At 39.1% G+C, this 15,096-nt stretch overlaps 1 long non-coding RNA gene across 4 annotated transcripts; it reads right to left on the bottom strand.

The window, feature by feature from the left end:
- Window positions 1-7,924: 7,924 nt before the first annotated feature.
- Window positions 7,925-14,798, bottom strand: LOC130431161 (uncharacterized). Of its 4 annotated transcripts, XR_008908148.1 has the most exons (5): window positions 14,534-14,798; window positions 11,755-11,822; window positions 10,633-11,497; window positions 10,414-10,478; window positions 7,925-10,154 (listed from the first exon to the last, which is right to left on the bottom strand). It is a non-coding gene; the product is annotated as an uncharacterized LOC130431161 (long non-coding RNA). The 4 variants fall into 4 exon arrangements; XR_008908146.1 differs by having other exon boundaries at window positions 10,414-11,497; XR_008908147.1 differs by having other exon boundaries at window positions 7,925-10,478.
- Between the last annotated feature and the right edge of the window lie 298 nt (window positions 14,799-15,096).

Genomic DNA, 15,096 nt, shown 5'->3' with positions numbered 1-15,096 from the left:
ACTTCATTTTTACTGAAATGAAAATGGTTTCACAGAATTGCCCAAATGTGGTGTTTTAAAATAATATTTGATTGTGTATTGCATAATTGCAATAATTCTATAAAATAATAGAACATTTACCTAAATTATGATGTTTTCATAGTTTTATTGTATTATTTTGACTTCTGTGTTTGGTTTCTCAAGCTATTTACTGAAATACTAGTCAAACATAATTTTTATGGACAGAATTTCTAGGCGCAGCCAGGGGCCGGACGGCAGTCGGGTTTGGGGACCACACGATTTCATCTCTGCTCTTTGCGGATGATGTCGTCGTGCTGGCCCCATCAGACCAGGACCTTCCACATGCACTGGGACGGTTTGCAGCCGAGTGCGAAGCGGCTGGGATGAGAATCAGCACCTCCAAATCTGAGGCCATGGTTCTCAGTCAGAAAAGGGTGGCTTGCTCACTTCAGGTAGGTGGAGAGTTCCTGCCTCAAGTGGAGGAGTTCAAGTATCTGGGGGTCTTGTTCACGAGTGAGGGAAGGATGGAACAGGAGATTGACAGACGGATCGGTGCAGCTTCTGCAGTAATGCGGTCGCTGTACCGGTCTGTCGTGGTGAAGAAGGAGCTGAGCCACAAGGCGAAGCTCTCGATTTACCAGTCAATCTACGTTCCTACTCTCACCTATGGTCATGAGCTGTGGGTCATGACCGAAAGGACAAGATCCCGGATACAGGCGGCCGAAATGAACTTTCTCCACAGGGTGGCTGGACGATCCCTTAGAGCTAGGGTGAGAAGCTCGGTCACTCGGGAGGTGCTCAGAGTAGATCCGCTGCTCCTCCACGTCGAGAGGGGCCAGCTGGGGTGGCTCGGGCATCTTTTCCGGATGCCCCCTGGACGCCTTCCCGGGAAGGTGTTCCGGGCATGTCCCACCAGGAGGAGACCCCGGGGAAGACCTAGGACACGCTGGAGGGACTATGTCTCCCGGCTGGCCTGGGAACGCCTCGGTGTCCCCCCGGAAGAGCTGGAGGAAATGTCTAGGGAGAGGGAAGTCTGGGCATCCCTGCTTAGACTGCTGCCCCCGCGAGCCGGCCCCGGATAAGCGGTAGAAAATGGATGGATGGATGGACTAGTCAAACACAAACACCAAACCCAACTTGTTAACATTTACTAGTTAACTTTTAACTCAATGTGATTCGTTTAAACATCCTTCAATAGATACATTGCTACTAAGACAGAAATAAAATATATATTAATATTAAAGGGGTAAAGCGGTCTAAAAATATTTTTACCATGAATGTAGCAAAAATCCCTCTTTGAGACTTCACTGATGACGTGGCGCGACCTTTTCCACACGTGGAGTCACATGTTTGGTATTGACAGACATAACCAGAGCTCTTTTAAAAACAAAAATCCCTCATGAATTCATTTTCTACTTTCTATTGTGGTTTCATAAGTTCTGCAAATTTTTAAGTGATTAGAAGGAACGTTTGCTATTAGTCTTACTTCATCGAAATGAGTATACTTTATTGAAATGTCTTAACGTTTTTTTAACCTTAACGTATTACAGCTTAAAACCGTGTATGAAACACAAACGTAAAGACGCTGGAATAGTTTATAAAGATCACGTAATACCTCCATAGCTGCTAACAATTTATAACTTTTGCCACTCGGAGCTTCTGTTTGTCAAGCACATCTATGTAGCAACATTTCATTTATCTATTTTTAAAGCACGCTTGCTGTTGTGAACCACTAATGGCTTCATGGGTGCGATGCCAAACCAGAATTGAAAACTTCACTTGAATTGACAGATATATTCTGAGATGCTCTTGAGTTAAGTCACCGTATAAACATCAGGGTTTCGAGTTATGAATGCAGCTCTTTCACTGGGACTCATATAAGACGTCTTTATTAACCCCACGTGTGCCTTGGCTGTTTTTTAAACATTCGTGGGGTAATCCCCCCGATGGCCCATTTTAGCTTTCCATCGCTCAACACTAGGTCTCTTTCAGACAGTTTAACAGTATATCATGTTGTCTTTAAATGTGACATCTACAGCCCATGGAAAACAAAAGGCTTTACAAGCTTCGCCAAACGGGCAGAACATCAACCTGTTTGGCAAAAGATCACAGAGACGTTCGTGTCAAAACAACACTTTAGAGGTGGCGCGCTGTGTGCTTTCTAACACAGAAGTTGCAATATAAACCCCATGTGTTCCCAAGAATTCCTGGAAAGACTTTCTCTGCTTCAGAGTTGTAAATTATTGTGGTGACACTTTACGTCACGGTTCCCTTTATAAAGCATTTGTAAATGTGTTCATTAAGAATTAATAAGTCATTTACAAATGGATTATAGAACAGTTATAACAGCACAAATAAAAAGGGATTCCAACGTGCAAAATAATGAGCCATTTTTAACTCACATGTTATAAATGCTTAATAAATGTATTTAATCATTATTTATTTGCAAGAATCAGAGTGAAGACTTTTTTATGTGGGTGTTATGTTGTTTTTCTTATTAATGTACATTTCATAAATGGTTTGCGTGAATCCACTATATTAAGGCACACTGTCAAGGTTTTCTAACATTTATAACTCTTTTATAACTTTTTATTTTTAAGTTATGAATGAATACTTTTAAACATCGACAGCCGTTTCTCCTAAAATTCATGAGAAATGTTTTGAGATCTTCTATAGTATTGACTTTTGACAATGGCTTAAACCAGGCACAGGTCTGTCAAGTCTGCAGGACTAATCTGAGCTCACTTTGAGACATTGTTGAGACCTCTACTGAAACTCTATCCGAGACATTTGTGAGATATTGGACTCGTTTTCTAAGGAAAAATATCTGAGACACATATCAGACGTCTAGGGAAAATATTTGAGATTATAATGAGATCTCATCTGTGGTGTTACTGGAGGGAAATAGTTGTAAACCAATGAAAAAATGTCAATTACATATTAACCAAAATGAAATGAGTTCTCTAATAGATCGAGACCGAAGTAAGATAAAAATATATCTTTGCAACGAATTGTGTTGAATATGAACTGAACCTCATGTCATACATCGGCTCCGTGACAAACACTTTCATCTTGTCCTGAGGTTGCAGAAATGTTATCTCTGATGCCTTCAGGATGTTTCATAACACCGCCTTTCCAATTTTAGAAGAACTCCAAACTAATCAAATCTGTCCAAGGGGGTCAGAAACCACAAAGCAAAGACCCGTGAGCCTTCAGGGTACAAAATGATGACAAAATAGATAGAATTACTCGCTGTACAGATAAACACTCAAGTACAATTGGAAAGTACTCGAGAACGAAATGAGAGTCGATATAATGCTGACTTGCTGTACCGGGTGACCTAAGTAAGCTGAAACGATCCGCTGCCAAAACGCTCGCTGATAATCACACCAATTTACTCCGAAAAACCTAAAAGATTAGAAGCACTGGAGGGATCGAGACCAGAGAAAAGCCAATGGATGCTGGTCATTAAAGAACGCTGGAGGTTTGAAACATGTCAAGCTTAATCTACAGCATTCAGGACACAATAATGACTAGCACAAAAAACCTACATCCTTGAAATCGCTTAACTCTCAAACTATGGTACGACAATTACAACTTAGCAAGATGCTCAGTTTATGTCACCAAATGTTCAGTTTTAAACAGTACGCAAACTGCTATGGGATTTGCTTACTGACCTTGTCTGTGTTAAAATACGACCAATCTTTCAGCGTTGTCGTAATGATGACGTATCAACGTAACTTTCACACAGAGACATGACAAAGCACTGTTTACATGGATCAAACTCAACCCATATGAATGATGATTATGATGATGATAGATCTTCATATGACTAGGACTTTCAAACGTGCAACTTCAGAAAGAAAGATTTACAGTTCAAATAAGAAACTTTTGACTCTACATTTCTGCTTTGAAAAGCTTGAGAGCACTGGCCCTGTTTGTTTCCATGACCTTACAGTAACTATTTTGCTTTTCATGAAACGGAGCGCTGGGTTTAGTTTTGTTTAGTGTTAATCAACGTTATTACACAAATGCTGTTGATAGATCTGAACTTGCATTGAACTCAGAACATTTTTTTTTTAAACGGACGTTCTTCCAAGTAAAAGCAACGCGGCTGTACAATGGAGGGGCGCTGACAGATGGATTTCTGGCAAGGACACGAGTCGTTTGAATGAGCTTTCAAACAAAAGTATGTATTTTCTTGGCTGGGACTGCAGGAGCTCAGAATATGTGACTTATGAGCTTTTATCATGAACAAAACTCACACACAGAGAACAAAGCTCATTCACTTCAATCCCGTTTCCAAGAAAGTGGAAGTTCTGGGCACAAATTGAATTCGTCTCGTGGGTCACATGACTGCTTCCATCTCATTGAGGGCATGTCAGAATGTTCAGGCTGAAGCGTAATTCACAGCTCATTGTGACCCTGTGGCATCTCCTCGTGACCTCCTCTGCCTGTCAGACTGATCTGAGAACAGCATCAGACAGCAGCGGGATAATCAGCTTTGTCCCTCACTCACTGTGGCTTTAATAAGACTATTGATTTTAGAAGCCATCGACCGACAGGAGAGACTGCAGGGGACGACAGGCATGCTCACAGGATTTCCTTTGTCTGAAAATTGTCGTTGTTATTAAGAACTGAAGCAGCAGCAAAGCCTGCCTAGACACACGGTACATCACAGTAAACGGAGTAAAACACAAAACCACCATCACATAACACGTGATAATACCATCTGTATGTTGATATACGATAACCATATTTTGCATACCATAATATTTACATCCTTTCCAATTTAATTCAAACAATAACAATATATTACTACACTACAAGAAACATGGTCTCACCATGATACATGGAAAAAATCATGATTTTGCTTTAGTGCGCGTCCCAAAAAACATGTTTCACCACGATACTTAGCCAAAAACATGATATTACTAAAATGCATATGAAAACGATGGACATAAACACATGATACAACTTTATAAAAAAACATGGTATTATCACGGTGCAAAAATACCATGTTATTACAAATGCACGGCCAAGGACATGGTATCATCGCAATACATTACCAAAAACCATGATATTTTTACAATGCATGTAAAAAACCATGGCATCACCATGGTGCACATCCCCCTAAAAATCATATCACTGTGATAGATGTAAAAAACATGATTTTACTGTTGCACACATGCGACAAAACACTGTATCACCACAATACACATAAAAAACACAATATTACTATAGTCCCTCTCTAAAAAAACATGGTGACACCACGGTACATATCTTAAAAATCATGATTTTCTACGGTGCATGTCCACAAAACAAAACCAACTTTGAGGAGATTGCCAACTTAGTAAAAATACTGGCTGGTCATATCAGCACCGATGGTGGTTCAGGCAAACAGACTCAATGAGAAAGTGTTTTTAGCATTTGATTTTCAGGTGAACATGTGTTTAAATGAAAAATAAAAAAAGAATAGTTTAAAAACAAACATTTATTCCCAAACACAAACAGATGTCTGTGTCCTGTGCAAGGCATCACATTCAGAAGAATTCAGGGCACTGTTACATAACCGCTGATGCGATGAGTAGTTTTCCTCTAAAAACTAAACTCACCCATCTGCTTCATAACACCCGCTGACAGAGAGAGAGAGAGAGAGAGAGAGAGAGAGAGAAAAAGAGAGAGAGAGCGAGAGAGAGAGAGAGAGAGAGAGAAAAAGAGAGAGAGACTGAACCTCACGGTGAGTCAAACACATCCGACTCAACCAGGAGTTCAGATCCAAATCACGCTGCATGGCTTTCTGAGATTCTACTGCTGCAAGAGTCATGATCGGCCTTTGATGTAATGCTCATAAGTTATATAAATCTATAACAAATCAAATCGAGGGTCAGATGGGTCTTTTCTTTCTAAATGGGCGATTCTTGGCTGGAAGAAACACCAATATGGCTGATAGTCAAAAGTCTGCCTCTGCAAGATGAGTTCAAGGCAAACAGCCAGGAACAAAAAGCAACTTCTGTCACGCCACCAAAATCCCATGTCACTAACACAAGACAACAAATGATCGCGTATCCAAGACAACAAATACTTTTTGTTTCCATCCAGGAACCAGCACGGACACAAATCATTTCCAGAGTCTTCCCAAACTAAAGCTGCTCCAATGGACGCTGTCCATTAAACATGTGATGAAAGAGTCAAAACAGTTGCTCGGTATATCTCCCAAAGAGAAAAACATAAATTATATCGCTTTCATATATCAAGAATGTCGATAGCTCACATTTAAGTTTTGAATCATTGAGGATTAGCAAATACAGACAGCGGCACAGTTTCAGTCCAGTCCCAAACTAATATAATGTCCGAGCCGACTTCACCGAAAACATCTTCATAACTAAAAAATAAATCAATGCCATTATTTTGTCTCATCAGGAACACTTTTTGTCATGTTTATAAAAGTTATACATGTCTTAACTAGCATCTTATATTGGTGACCCGCCTTCAATCCTGAAGTTTTTAGCAGGATGCTTCACGATCTGACACAGACAACATGAAACGCTTCAGAACATTAAAAGCAGTGTTGTTCAGTCTTGTTATATAACTGTGATGTTTACTGGCACTTGCATCTGTTATGGGAGAATGAAATCCCAAAATGAAAACATGATGTTGTGCAGTTAGTGTGAAGAAATCATTTCAGCCAATCACATCCCATCATCTGAGCTTCACAAATCTTCATTTATATACACCTAATCTCTAATTTTATTGTCAAAACATCAAACATTGATTTCTTACCAAAGATGTCATATTACCGAAGCATAACATGCTGGATTTACTAGACATTAAGTAAGGTTAAGGTTTCTCTTTTAGAAATGTTAGAGATTGTGCGTTTTCAAAACAATCAAGAAAAGCATCAACAGAAACAATTTCTACATATTTATTTGTTAAATATGCAATCTAAAAATATATGCAATGGAGAAAAAAATGGGACGGCTGCCGAATCAACACATTTTATTTTATTGTAAATGTTATTCTATGTTACTTCTCTATCGTAATGTACTGCTAACAGTCAGCGAGCGTTGAGACAGTATTAATAATGTCAGGTGCGCTGGAGTGTTGAAGACCATTCGCAAGCGTTTACGACTTTCACAATAACACACAATCATCTTATATCGCCTGGGTTTACAGAGGCCACGCGGTGACCGGCTAAACCAGCTCAGAGCACACGTTCACCTCCAACTTCATCAATCAATCATCTGTTACCGGCCTTCAGAAACCAAAATAAACAACATGTCGACAGAGAGAAACTGGTGTGTATCACCAACCTATTTGGGTTGGGGGGTTGGATGGTGGAAAGAAAGTCTCTTTTTACATCTGGAACACAGTGCAGATTGAGCAGGAATGATGAAAAATGTGTTTGACTGATTTTGCACTTGCTTTTAGTGCTTAACGGATACATTGAATAGTTTCATTATAATCTAGTCAACATTTCAGCCAGACAGTCAGTCAGACATTGAGAACTACATTCTGCAATCTACTAAATTTTATAATCCTTTCTGAAAATGAACCATGATTTTACCACAAATAACTGCTCATTTGTGTAAGTATTAAACTTGTGAGTGTACTAGTTGGGGCTAATCTGGCCCGCTTTTTAGTTGATAAAAATGTAAGTATAACAATAGTAAACTTGAGCACACAAGTAGTTCACAACTTTGTTTTTTGTTAGTACTGCAACTACACTATAATACAAGTGAACTAAAAGATATATTGATAGCTTACTAGTTTAATACTTATTATAGTTTATAAAAGTACACTTTGAAGTATACTATCATTAAACGACTAGTTCAATCAACATCAAACTTAAAAACAAAAGTATATTTATGCGAAGTACATAGGCCTACTGCAAAAAGTTTATTTTTTTGTAAGGGATGAGAAATTAAAGGATGCTCAGAAATCTTGTTGCTGATTAAAAAACAAGAGAAAAATATATTTTTTACCAAAAAAAAGATTTTACAGGAAGCATGAAAGTTGAACGCAGACTCGGGTCTACACTCCAGTGTGAAAACAGTTTAGGAAACCACCGAGACAAAATGGAGCAGAACGAGAGAGGGAGGGGAACGTTGCCGGCTAGCTGAATTGAAAAGCGCCTCCGAGTGAATTCCTAACCTCAAGCATCCCGGCGGGGCAGCAGCCACACAGTAATCTTTTCAAAAGCCTGGGTTTGAGCGCTCGCCAGGAAAAAAAGCCAAGTATTTTTTCATTTGGACCTGGCCCGCCGATGACCCTCCCGTCAGAAAGAGACAGAGCTCTGAAAAAAAAGTGCTGCCACGACACAGAACGAGTGGGCTGGGACGAACCGCAAGCGTAGTGTGACAAACATCTGCGTCGGCTTCCTGCGGAGCACAAACAACAATGAACGGCTGATATTGTTTAAAAGAACAGTCAACGCCGTGCGTGGGCCTGCAGTATAAACACACGATCTGTCCGAATTTATGTCCTTCCTCTTTCTTTACAACACGTCTCCAAAGTTGACTTTCTTTGAGTCGCGGCCAAACTGACAATAAAGTTTTTTTTGCGAAATAAAGAGAGAGGGGGAGAGAGCAGGACACGTGCACGGGCGTTCGAGTCTGCCATGGTTCCGTTGATCCTACCAAAACACACAAAATTCAACAAGCAGGGGCCAGATATCATGTGTCCGTGTGATGTTTAGTATAGAGGCCCCACTTGGCTGTGGAATGACTCAGTAGATTCAGTGACGGGGAGGAGTCCACAAAGAAACCCTCTGAAAAGTGTGTTTTACGCTCCCCAAAAAGGTCCAGATATCCGCCGGCGCCTCAGACGTCTGCCCTCAATTATCCTCCCACAAAGCTGCTAGAATCTTGTTGAGAAGAAAAAAGTCCGAGCGGACGGGACGTTTGATGTTTGCCAGAGAACAGGAGGGGTTTGAGAAGAAAGGTCTGTGTGAACTTGCCTGCCCCCGTTCAGCATTTGGAAACAAGGCTCCAGGAAACAAACGCCACTGGATTAAACGCAGCTGTTCAGCTGAAGAAACATGATTTTAAATGGGGCCGTGTGTGCCAAAAGAGTCTTACCGTGTCACATCCGACAATCCTCATTTCACTACATTCAGGATTTAGACATTTTTGGGGATATTACGTATAATACAGAGGATTCAAAACACTCACATTCACCAAATTACACTATGGCAATGGTTTTCAAACTGTGAACGGTTCCATGACATGGTTAACTGCATTTCAAAACAGCAGTTTGTGTTAAATCCCATGAGAGCCGTGCAAGAATCTGCGAGTCAAATAATGAGCTATTGTTTGCTTCAATGCTACACGCTTCATCTTAAATGAAACTTCTGTGTAAACGTATTGAGCAATGTTGATGACGAAGCGCTGTGTGCTACAGAGGAGGTGAAATTCAGAAACAGGAAGAAACACTCTGGGAACATTCTGGACTTTCCCTTTTTTCATGTTGGCTTACAGTGTGTACTCAAAAGACCTCTTCTGTAATGTTGAACAACAGCTTCTGAGAGTTTGAGCACGCTACTGTGAACCCGAGCTCAAAGCAGGTTTAAATGTAAGAGGGTTGCTGCAGCGTTGTGGGAACGTTGTGAGAGCGTTGTGAGAGCGTCCGATTTGTGACTTCAAAGGGATTGTCAGTGATTCTGGTCTTCTCAACGGCTGTTCATTCACACATAATAAACTGTATTGTCCGGCTTCTGTGGCACACATGTGGGTCTGTGGACCACTTTGATGTAACTTCCGCCATTCGACAGGTGTAACCGTTACCATAGAAACAGCTAGGCTCAAGGAATGTTGACGTCTGGCTTTCCAAACACTATGAAAGGAAAACTTATGGCACGTTAGTTTTATTGAAAAGGAAATACAATGTGTCTCTTGTATATTTATGTTTCATAATCCTTCCTACACACAATAATTTGGCCTCACAACGACCCATTACAAGGCCAAAACATTATCAGCCAGCCTCAGCCAGCCTTCAACAGAGATTAGACGATACTCATTTATTTTATGGCTTTTTTTAAACCTTGTGCATGAGATTTGAATTAAATATAACATCAGATCCAACATATTGAAGATCGAACTTGAAACAGCTGCCAAACTCGTCCTTGTTTGGTTCAAACGTGTGCAGTATTTCTTCTGTGAAACATATAAAGAGTTGAATGTCTGAGTCAGTGTTTGCTTCACAATGACAGCAGATGGTTAGTTTTACAGCCAAGACGCTAAAATGACACACTCGGAAAAAAACACTCCATACTTTGCGAGAATCAGACATAAATGCAGTCAGTTATTATTTACTGAAAAAAAACACATTCTAGTTTTCACAAAATTAACCGAAAATGAAAAAGATCATTGTACAGAAGTACACAGATAGTGATGACGGAATCCTCATATTCACCCTGATGAGAGACTGTAGTCAACAGCACCTGTTTGTCCAGGGCACCTGCACTCAATCCCTCACACCTGGATGAGCAGCAGTAAACGTGGCCGGATGAATGTGAGGGGTTAGGGTGAACACAGAGAACAAATGAATCAAATTGTATGAAGCCGTTTGCGTTTGAAGCCATTGCTCACAAACGCACATTCTGTACACACATCAGCAGGTAAATATGATCACCTGTGTTCAGTATCAGGTGACAGATGAAGAAAGAAAGACATGTTTGTGTGCCACATACATACACACATGTTGTCGGTCAGGTAAGACCGCTGTACCCGGCCAACCACAGCATCTGAAACACTGACGCACAGATTGCATTCACGTTAACATCATTTATTCTAAATATGAGTCCAAACAGGTCATCCTTTTTTAACCAATCATGACAATGAAAAAGCGATTGCTGCATCTTCGTCTGGCTCCATTTAAAAGCACAGATTCAAACGATGCCATCGTCCTCGTGACGTGTCTTCAACTCAAACGGTCTGTTATTCAGAGCAGCTTGTGGAGACAGTCGCATGTGTCGCCTGCAATCTGTTGAGATGAGCAGACACAACACATGCATGTGACATGAATGAGTAATGTTATTACGCAGAACATGCACTGATCAGTCTGATGACATGAAGATCAAAGAGATCTGCGAGACCCCTAGGGACCCTTTATGTCAACATACAGACACTTTATACATGTGTTACGGGAGGAGATTACTGCTGAAACATTACAAGATAAATATCCCTGTCATATTTCGCACCAAAATCTGGCAGAATGCAAATTCCCCTGAAAATCATTTCGTAACATTTTGTTATTATGATAAATATGCAACATTTTTTACAATCATGTATGCATTACTATATCAAGAAATCTACATAAGAAAACCCTTCACTTCCATCTGGTTGAAACATCCACGTTTACCAAATAAAGCGATCAAGTGCAGCTGCATGCTTTCTGCTGCTGAATGGTTGTCATGGAAACCACACAGATCTCATGTTTATCCATTGAACAGATGCTCCAGTGATGTTGTGCATGTTGATATAGAGTTAGTCTTCACCTGAAAACACATCATGACAGGTGAAGATTCACTCCGTTGAGCTTTCACACAAATGCAGTGCATGCTAAGACTCAAATCATTGAAGAAAATGTTGATAAGCAAATTATACAAATACTTACAAATAAAATTAAAATTGCATAACACGCACGATTAGTTATTTGGTGTGTTCTCAGAAAGGTTACGCTTTGTCAGCATTGGAGTATTCAATGAATTATGTTTATAATGTTTTTGTTTATATTTCTCTTTTTTCACCACACCTGTCACAATGCATTATGGGATTGCCTTCTTCGTGACGGATGCACTCTGGGCTGGTTTACACTTACATCTAAACAAAATGAATAAGCAGAATAGTTTTGTTTTACATCAAACTGCTTCTTTAATCACTTGCAGAGTCATTAAAACGAATTAAATAACACAATATCTCTTTCATTTATTAACTTACGCTGCAGAGTTTACATACACAACTATAATAATACTCGTGGATGGACTGTAATTTGTACTTGAGGCAGTATTTTCCCTTCATTAAGACATTGTGAAGCAAACACACCCTCAGACACCTCATTTAATTCCATCGCTTCTGAATTATGTAGATGAATCGGTGTATAAATAAAGGCATTCGGTTTCCATTGAAGTTCAACCACAAAATGACTCACGCCAGAATAAAAGGAAATCAATTTGCCTGAAGCTACAAAAAGCTTAAGCTGCACTTAACAGTTTCTCAGCTCTGAAAGCAAACGTCTTTATTAAACTCCCATCGTTCTTTTAACATCACACCCACATCATTCGGCTTTAAGGTAGGAGAGGGCCGCGGCTCTTAACAAATTAATGCCTTTAGTTTTTTTAACTGTATAAAACAAACCGATCAGTGTTATTCATCTGATGTGTAAAAACATGTTTGGCACCGATAACTGATAGATTGTCAATGGATCAATGGATCAGATAATATTCAGGTCGAGTAGAAAGATTAACAAAAGCATTAACAAATCTTTACCTTCAAAATCGACATCCTATTTTGATGTATTTCAGATAATATTGTAAGTAAAACATTGTGAAGATTTTTGCAATTAATAAATTGTCAGTTTAGGGCCAAAAATCTCAGAACTCTTCACTGTATATGTTTAGATATACCCAGTGTTTCATTCTCAAGGTTTCATGTCCATCCTTTGCTGACTGTTGCTATGGTGACAGTAAAGTGAGGCAGCCTTTCCTGTGTGCCTCCAATAAACGCAACACAAAGAGAATGTAGATACTGCCAGTGTGTCGTTCTACAGCACACAACACACTACACACATCAAAATAATACGGTTTAACATCGGAGAGTTCTTAGAAACAGACCTTGGGTCTTTTCTTTCATATCTTGAACTCAAGTTAAACTCTTATAATATTTTAATATTAATACTTTTTTGGAGACATTTACAGACCATTTCACCTAAAACCCTGTTGCTATTTACTCTCCTGTGTCTCTCCAAATGAAGTCGATGTTGTCTGAAGAATTTCTTACACAGATAAAACTACCGTTGAATTAGAAGACAATGAATGAATGATGACAGAATGTTATTTTGGGGTAAATTATTCTTCTGAGACAACTTTGTGGTGTAAAGCCGAATAAAAATGTGTAATTCATCAGTTGAGATGAGGTAAGCACAACAAAGGCTTTGATGTGCGCGGTGAATTTCTAACAAGGCCTCTTGTTTCAGGGTTAATGAGAATTCAGTTGATTCTCACTTGAACAATACTTTCACTTTGAAATGTAAAACAGCCACATGTTCTTTATCTGTGACATGACTTTAAATGAGCAAACTCATGCAGGTGCTTCTTCATCATCATCCCCGACTCATTATTGCTATGAAAGTCTTTTTCTTCTCAATTATTTCATTTTCTGTGGTCTTCACCTGTAGAACAATTTATACAAATGGTAGAAACTATAAAGCGACGAGTTATATTTATATTTCTGGCCTTGCTTATTCTATCATTTCATGTTGTTTGGATTCCCAGTGGTAAATACTGTAAACTCGGTTGGCAATAAGTTGGCAATCCTCAAATATTATTGAGTTTTAGAGGATCTTGGTTTAAGTAACCAGAACCTTCAAGTTTCAATTACTGTTGAGTTAAAGTTCTCACCAAATCTTAGTAAGTGCGACTTAAATATTTAATTTATCCATTTTGTGAAATTAAGTAGACAGAACTTGAACAAATAAGTACACCAAAAATTGCATTTTTAAGTTATCTAAACTAAATTCTTTCAGTTTTTTGCATATTCTTTGCATATTCCTCAGCCTTAATATGCATAAATCAAACACATTAATTTATGCAACCCAAAATGAGCAAGAAAAGACTGATCTCAGAACTGGCATTAGCACAGTTTCTGCTCACTGATAACATCACACATGTTACAGGTGAAATGTAGCTTCACAGAGCCTAAGCACATGCACCAATCTTCTAAACAATGGTAACCACAAAACTGAAAAATATGTCAAACTCTTCTAAATATAAGAGAAGTAAACATTTAACACTAAAAAGTATTTCACTTTACTAAAAATATACAAAATAATCTTTTTTTATTAACTCTCCTAATGCAGTCTGACGCAAAGCGTACTGAGAATTCCTTCTTGACCAATTGTGTTGAATTACCATGTTTAAATTAAGTAAATTGAACAAGGAGCAAATCAATTTTTAGTAAAATCAAAAGTTAATAAAAAATAATCATTATACTTTACTCACAAGTAAAAAAGTGTTTCAGGAACTTAAAATATTTAAGTTAATAGAAGTTTACATTACTTAATCTGTTTGATTGTTTTGAACATTTGGGTTTACAGTGAACAAAAACACCCCCGAGGATGCTGAACCCAATTATAAAGAGAAAAATCCAGACGCTATAGATCTTTACTGGAAATGGTGTAAACAAAGTTATACTTGTGCATTGATGCAGAAACAATTAATGTGCATACACCTGTGGAACGGAACTAAAGACTGTCTCTTTTTTGACTAATATTTGAGATGTGATATATTTGAATGCATGTGTGTGTTTCTACGCACCTGAAGACAGGTTGGCCTCTTTGCTTCACGGCCACATGGTGTCAAAAACACAATCTTGAGCTGTAAATGTGACCGATCGCTCGGAAACACTGATGTCATCACTAGAAAACCAGATCATTAGATTAAGAAATTGAACGTGACACAAACAGAGCACAAATGATCAAACCAACGTTTTCTGTTGGCTTGTCTGCTAAAAGCCCAAGTGATGCGGTCCTCTGGGATCCTCGTGTGGGTTGAATCACTATAATGGTAACATGTTTTTCAGTCCGTGTGTGTTCAGAGAAAGAACATTACACAGAGAGACACGTGACCGTCAGTGGCTTCAGACCCGCTGTATATGTCAACAACAACAAGCCGTGCTAGAGAAAGTGGATCTCCTGTGGCGTTTGGCCTTCTGAGTGTTTAATGTTTGGATGAGTAATACGTAAACAGAGCTGAAGAGTGAAAAACAAAAATTTTGACTAAGAGCTACGACAGCAGAAAGGAAAGCCGACACAACCTCACGGCAATACATTTGTGTTTTAGTATGAGCAGGGGTCTAATTTATAAAAAGTGTGTAGGCT

This window comes from Triplophysa dalaica, chromosome 11 (genome assembly GCF_015846415.1).
Source record: "Triplophysa dalaica isolate WHDGS20190420 chromosome 11, ASM1584641v1, whole genome shotgun sequence".
Lineage (NCBI taxonomy): Eukaryota > Metazoa > Chordata > Actinopteri > Cypriniformes > Nemacheilidae > Triplophysa > Triplophysa dalaica.
This window is presented reverse-complemented; position numbering and strand designations above follow the sequence as displayed.